Source organism: Eriocheir sinensis, unplaced genomic scaffold, assembly GCF_024679095.1.
Source record: "Eriocheir sinensis breed Jianghai 21 unplaced genomic scaffold, ASM2467909v1 Scaffold52, whole genome shotgun sequence".
NCBI lineage: Eukaryota > Metazoa > Arthropoda > Malacostraca > Decapoda > Varunidae > Eriocheir > Eriocheir sinensis.
Window position 1 is genome coordinate 538,366 of NW_026111854.1, and position 7,691 is coordinate 546,056.

Below are 7,691 nucleotides of genomic sequence, written 5' to 3' on the forward strand. Positions count from 1 at the left end.
CCGCATGGTTATCCATCGGAAGGTGGAGGTAGGACCGGACTGCCCGTCTGACGGTCCGGTCTATACGGCCTAGCTGGCCGGCCGTAGCAGCCATGTTTACCAATGGGTACAGTAACTGAGGGATAATGATCTTCGTTAAGCCCCAGAGCTTTTGCTGGGGCTTTGCCGGTGCTTCTCTCAGCCTGGCAAGCTTGCGCACTAGGTCTTCGTGCGCTCGGAACGCCGTAGCCCCTCCGCTGGCGCCCATCTGAACACCCAGGTACTTGTAGAATTCCCCGGGTGCCAGAGCTTGCACAGGCCTCCCCGTGATCTTAAAGGGGGTTGTTTCTTGAGCCCATGTTCTTTTCTTCTTGTCGGCTACTATGCCGAGAGTGGCGCACTTGCCAATTCCGACTTCAAGCCCCAACCCGCCGCAGCTTCTGTTAGGCGATCAAGGGCGGCCTGGAGACCGGGGCGAGTCGAGGCAAGAAGCGCCACATTATCGGCAAAGGCGAGATAGTTGATATGAAAACTACCCACCTTGACCCCGATTTAATTGGGGAGAGTAGCCAGGGCCCAGTCTAAGCATATGTTAAAAAGATAGGGGTTGAGGGGATTCCCCTGCAGGACGCCCCCTTGGATGTTAACGGGGTCGCCTGCGTCAATTTCGGTAGCTGCCGACTTGTACATCTGACTGATATACTCGATGAGCCTGGATGGAAGTGCCCATCTCCTGGCGGCAGCATTCAGGGAGGGGTGGCTCACCGAGTCAAACGCCTTCTTAAAGTCCATCCACGCAACAAAGACGTTCGAGGGTTTCTGCTGTGCTGCCTTAACCACCGCCTTTAAAACTGCATGCCCTCACGAGAGTACCGCCGGCGGCCTCTGGTCTTGGTGATGGGCGAGGCCGCTCCGGACTGTTGCGTAGTGTTCGCAGACAGTCCCTGTAGGCCCGGCTTTTCCGGTGGCATTTGATGCCTTCTACAAATCGGTGGGAGAGAACCTGCGCCTGGATCTCACAGCACAGGTCCACGATCAGAAGCCCGCCGTGTGACACTTCAAAGTTGGCCATCAGCCAGTTATCTTCAGGGTCCCACCGGGGCCTCGGACGTGACACTATCTCCAGAGCAAGCGCCGCATGAAAGGTGTCAGGGTGTGCGGAGCGTTGATGGAGCCTTCTCCCGGTAAAGGAGGGGAAGGTTTCTCCGCACTCGGGACAGATAGGGGAGCGGTCTTGGCCCCAACCTACGCCAGCCTCCGCCATCCTGGGTTTGGAGTGGCGGAACTGTAATCAGGGGAGTGATGGTAATAGGGCGGAGATCCCCTGGTGCCGATGGTTTTGGCACTTTGGGCAGTAGAATGGTCCTGCCCTTGACCCAGTTAGGGGGTAGAGCCCCAAGCCAGAGACAACTGTTGACCACCCAGCTAAGCCTAGCCGTCCCGAGCCTTGTCAGGTCGCTAATGGTGCGACCATCAGGGCCAGGCGCCGATGCTTTGGGGGTGGCCTTCAGTGCCGCCGCTATGTCCTCCTCCGTGACGGCGCCCATCACTGATGGACTGACCCGTCTTACGGGATCCGGACGGCGGCGGTCCTCTGGACTCGGCCGACTGAACAGCCCCCTCCAGAAGGTGTGAGAACCCTCTGGGAGGGCCGGGGTGTTGAGGAGATCCTCCCCACAAAGGATCTTCTTAATCACCCGGCCTCTATCCCTCTTGTACTGGGCCTGAAAGGCTGCGTAACTCTTCCTCCGTAACCTCGATGGACTGAGGTTACTGTGGTGCTCCGATGGTGGTGGAGCGCCACGTGGGGGGCGGGGAGGGATCCAGGCATCAAATTGTGCCTGGATATCAGTCAGATTACTTGGTATCGGGACAGCGAGGCTTTCCGAGGCTGTCCTGACAGATTCTTCCAAGGCGCTCACCACAGCAGCCTCGTCGTCCTCCGCAGGCTCAGCCTCTTCAGCCTCTCCGTTGCGGCAACGCGCAAGGTGTTCGCCTGCCTGGTAGACGACTTCTAGGTCGGAATCGGAGTCATCTCCAGGCAGGGGCGCAGCTACCGGGGTTAACCCTACTGCGGGGTCAGAGTTCCCCCCGGATCGCTCTTCTGCTTGCTCACTCTCTCTCCATGCCCTCACGAGAGATCCACCGACGGCCTCTGGTGTTGGTGGTGGGCGAGGCCGCTCCGGACTGTTGCGTAGTGTTCGCAGACAGTCCCTGTAGGCCCGACTTTTCCGGTGGCATTTGATGCCTTCTACAGATCGGTGGGAGAGAACCTGCGCCTGGATCTCACGACACAGGTCCACGATCAGAGTCCCGCCGTGGGACACTTCAAAGTTGGCCATCAGCCAGTTCTCTTCAGGGTCCCACCGGGCCTCGGTCGTGACACCATCTCCAGAGCAAGCGTCGCATGAAAGGTGTCAGCGTGTGCGGAGTGTTGATGGAGCCTTCTCCCGGTAAAGGAGGGGAAGGTTTCTCCGCACTCGGGACAGATAGGGGAGCGGTCTTGGCCCCAACCTACGCCAGCCTCCGCCATCCTGGGTTTGGAGTGGCGGAACTAAGTATTGCACTAAAAGCTGACGTTGTAGAGTGACTGTTTAGTCACACCGATATGCGTAGTAACACGCAGGGGTAGGCGGGTAATACCGCTCTCGGTGCGTCCAGCGGGGACCACGGGGAGGCCAGTCACAAACGGTAACTATGGTTCTAGTCTAGCCCAGACCTCCTGGGTTCAACCTACGTGCACTCTTCGGCTACCGCTTCAGTCATAGTTACTCCCGCCGTTTACCCGCGCTTGATTGAATCTCTTCACATTGACATTCAGAGCACTGGGCAGAAATCACATTGCGTCAACATCTATCTCCGACCATCGCAATGCTTTGTTTTAATTAGACAGTCGGATTCCCATGGTCCGTGCCAGCTCTGAGTTGATCGCTGGGCGCCAGCCGAAGTGGGTTTGGAGCGAGGGACGACTGCTGCTTCTACCTAACCGGCCGAAAGCCGGCGATAGAGAGAACCGGAGCCCCCGCGCCCACGCAGCCTAGCGCGTTCCACGGAAGGGCCGGAGACACACCGGTCCGAGCTCTCGGCACGAGTGGCGAGAGGGCTAGAGCCGCCACCGCGAAATGCGAGCCGTCGCACGCCGGGCCGTTGGCCCCACCTCGCATGAGCGTGTCCCGCCTGCGACCGGCGCTGCGCGAACCCTGCGGTGGTTCCCCAACGCGCGCTGCCCCGCCGCGCCGGCTTTAGCGCGGACGGCGGAGTGGGACCGGAAGAGTTTCCTCTGGCTTCATCCTGGCCAGGCATACTTCACCATCTTTCGGATCCCAACATGTCTGCTCATGGTACTTGTCGACAGCACGCGTGCTTGGCCACTCCGGACAGAGCAGGATCGGAAGGCAAAACCGCGCGGGACGAACCCGGATGAAAGCCGAAACCCCCACCCGAAGCCCGCCTGACGCGCGGCGCGCCAACCGAGAGCCCAAGCAACGCCGGCGAGGCCAACAACAGATTTGCACAACGGCGTCGAATGGCAAGTCCCGGGCCTGCGCCCCCCTGCGTACAAACACCTCCCGCTTTGGGATGGGAAACTCGGCGGCAGCGGCCGGTCGGGGATCGGCCCCGGAGGACGCCGATCGAGGCCCGAAGGCCCCGGGACGCCCCCCCTTTCACTTTCATTACGCCTCTGAGTTTAGTGCTCCCAATGACTCGCACACATGTTAGACTCCTTGGTCCGTGTTTCAAGACGGGTCGGGTGGGTCACCGACCTTTTGCACGCCGCGAGAGGTTTTGCCCCTCTGCTGCACGATCGTCGCAGGGCAGCCAGGACACCAGAGGTTTCCCCCTTCGACCGCGTAAACGCAGACGTCGGGGTACCAATCCGCCTGGGCCTTCGACGTCCCCAGCAATGGGTCGTGGCGACGTACATCACGAGGGGAAATACGCCCGCCGGCGCCGGCTCGGACGTGGGCACGCCCAAGGGTTCCTGGGTCGCATAAGCGAATCCCACATCGTCTCCCGAGGCAGAGACGTCGGAAGTCTGCTGATGAGAGTCGGCAGCGTCCGACGTAAAACAAAAATACAACTCTTAACGGTGGATCACTCGGCTCGTGGGTCGATGAAGACCGCAGCAAGCTGCGTGTCGGTATGTGAATCGCAAGAATACCAGATACATCGACAAGTCGAACGCACATTGCGGCGGCGGCACTCTCATGTGATGCCGTCACTCCTACACGAGGGTCGGATATACATTCCATGCATCGGCTATGTCAGCTATGATATCGACCGCATTGGGGAGTTTCGCCTGTTGCTACTAGCGGGCGTTCCCTTAAGGCCATGAATGGTTACCGGCCGTGTCACGTCTCTGACGGGCGCGTACGTCGGTGACACGGAGCTTATGGACACAGCGGGGAGGAGGAGGAGGAGGAGGTGGTCTCCTCGGGACTTGGGTCTCGAGGCTGCCTCTTCTTCTTCCTCCTCGTCTGTTGTTGTCGCTTTCCGTGTCCTGTCTCGTTTCGGAACCCCAACATGTGCCGCTATGAGTCGGACGGGCTAAGGTGGCTCTGCTTCGCGTGATAGGCAGGAGAAGGCGACCGGGCCGGTTATTCACTGGACTTACCCGGATCACCCTACCTCTCCTTGCTGCGAGCAGACGCAAACAACCGCGGGACCACGTCCCGCGTGTCTGTGTGCACCACCACCGCCGACTGGCAGCCATTATTCAAAATAAAAGATATGGTAATTGTTGATTTACAGTTTTTTTATATTCATACTCTTATACAACAAAGAAAAGCAACTAGTTTGTGGTAAGCACACTGGAAATTGACTTGGGAAACTCCAAGTGAGGGAGAAAATAATTTCAAATTGCTCTCTAGATATAGTATGAAAAATATTTAAAATAAAAAAAAATATAAATAGGTTTCACCCTAAGAATAATGAAAAAAAATATGTATGCACGACCATTAGTAAAATATGCTCAGCAGCAAATTTAACTCTAGGAATTCAACAACTTTGCTGTGTGACATACACTAAAAGCATGTACACTCACGCATGGCAAAAAAATAAATAAATAAATAAATAAAATTATTTGTGAAATTATTTTCATGGCACCTTAAGCCCCAAATACACTGCCGAATTTTGGCCACGAACTTGACGCCGAATCAGTTCGTAAAAAAAATCGGCGACCGGTTCGCCGACATGACCAAGATTCTTAGAGGTCGTGACCATTCGGCGACATGTCAGCGAATGCTCAAGACAGTTCGGGGACAGTTCGGAGACATGTCGCCGACTATTCGGCGTCCATGTTAGATGTGTCCTGTGAGCATACGATGACCTGATGACCAACTGTAACAATAAGTTTCCCACTAAGTCCATAAATCACTCGACTCAACACTAGTCCCAAGGAGTCATTTCAAAGAAGCACGAATCAATGAAGCACAGTATTTAATCAAGTGCAGAATTCCAGACAACAATGTTGCACCTACCAAGAGCCATAGCTATAACATAAGCTACAGGTCCCTAACTAAAACCACCAACTTTACAACGTAACACAAAACGTAGACAGAGCGCCAGAGACGAAGCACCAAAGCCCAGTGTGCCGGTAGAGAGAATGTCGGCTCACCCCCGCCGCCCAGCGAGCATTCCTCCCTATGCACGTGTGCGCCTGCGTGAGGAGCATCGAATGATAACTACTCAACCCTCCAACTACTAACAAGGAAGTTACCCAAGTGAGGGGTATGTAACATAGACCTGAAAAACGGAGTATCAGGAGTTAGTGGTACTGACAGCCGATGCTTCTAAGGCTCTCCAGACTTGTCCTTGTTATCACATTGTAACTATTAGGAGACTCTACGGATAACTTTACCTCTTTTCACACACCCTCATCTATTGTTGTAGACTCCGCCCGTCTCAAAGGCGTGCCGAGGGTAACGACACTGGCAATTGATTGTCACGCACCGGATGAGTGTTTCTCTGCGACAGTTTTGTGTCAAGGTGTGACTCGAAGGCTCAATTTGTAGCAGATTTTCTTCAAGGTTTTTTTTTTTCATTTTTCTTTTTCCTATTCCAAATAGCTCCATTACCATGTATCCTAATGACAGTTTGGTCAATTTATTTTTTCTAGGATGTATCATGTAAATAATTTTTCGAGCTATTATTATTTTGTTTTCTCGGAAGAGTACTGAGCTTCCACGTCCACGACTCTACCCTGTTTACCTCAACCTGTATGTACTTTACCCATTTCTTGTTACTTCTATGATTATTTTTATCATCATTGGCCTTTATTTTTATCATCATTGGCCTTTCCCGATGTTGTCTCGTTAGGCGGGCTCTGACTCGTATATAATTATTTAAAACAAGCATAGCAAGACCTCGCTTGGCTAGCACACATTGCGCAACTTTAACATTGATAGGTACACTAATTTTAAAGGTCGGGTGAGTCGCCGGGTCGCGCCTTTTAGGTGACCGAGCGATGTAATGTATATATTATAATGTACATGTGAATGTGTGACTGTATGTCGCAACACCATGGCAGTGCCGTGCACAGGATGTTTAATACCACGTGGGTGCTGGGTGGTGCTTACGGAGGTGCTCCTTACCGTGGGAACGGTGCTGATTCGACAAGCATTGGCACCGGATTATTCCTGCTGCCGAAATGAAGCCGGCAGAAGACAGTGGGCGGCGGTGACGAGCAGATCACTGCTCGGGGTGTGTTTACGACTGCTCACAAAAACTGTAATTATTCTGTAAAACTGTTAATATAGTTAAAAGTAAACACTTTTTTTAATATACCAGAGAGAGAGAGAGAGAGAGAGAGAGTAAATTAAGTGAACTCAAAGTGAACTTAACGGCTCCGCTCGGCCAAAACATAATCCACATCACTTAACTCAAAGGGCTGTTGTGTTATCTCAACAACTTCAATCAACTGGAGAAAGCAGGCAACGGTACACCGGACCTGACTAGATTTAGCAGTTATTGCGGGAAGAGAGCACACAGGAACAGAGCACACAGGAACACACGTCCGACCAGAACGCCTGCCAACAGCCAACTCACCCATTGCTGATGATTTCTTTGGGTTGTAGGTGCCTTCTGTGTAATGGTACACAGCAAAACCAATGTTGCATGTAGCCCACTGGAACTAACAAGTATGGGAGGCAATTATCACCCAGAATACAAATATTTATGATACAATTAAGGAAAAAATACCGGAGGCCTTTTTTTTATTTCTTAGTGAGGAGTATAGAGTGTTATTTTGTGAGTAGCAAATGTCAGTAAACTGCACAAGAGGGTAAAATTCTAGTGTTTACTCATACTCCCTCTTCTCCCCCAAAACAAGCTTGGGGGCCTGTAGGAATGTGTGGTTTTCGGGTGGGGGACACAAAATGCATCACAATCACATAGTTTTTGAGCTGGGGATGGGACGTAAAATACCAAAGATATAGGGAAAATCCTTACATTATATATGAGTGTTTTGCACATACAATCAATAACATTTAGGGATTATTTTACCCATATGTACATAAGAGTGTTGTTTGACTGGACAAAATGTAGAGTAGTAAGCTACTTTTTAAGGCTATATGCTACTCCTGGAACTACATCCCATAACATAATATCACGTAACATAGCCTAAACTTAACTAACCTATCCTAACCTAAATTCGCCTATCGGTGAAATGCGCGGTTTATGTACGGGGTCGAAAATATCTAAATGTAGGGATT

At 52.6% G+C, this 7,691-nt stretch overlaps 1 non-coding gene across 1 annotated transcript; it reads left to right on the forward strand.

Moving 5' to 3' along the window:
• The first annotated feature begins 4,058 nt into the window (after positions 1-4,058).
• On the forward strand, positions 4,059-4,218 carry LOC126992920 (5.8S ribosomal RNA). The gene has a single exon (XR_007747161.1). It is a non-coding gene; the product is annotated as a 5.8S ribosomal RNA (ribosomal RNA).
• Positions 4,219-7,691: the final 3,473 nt, after the last annotated feature.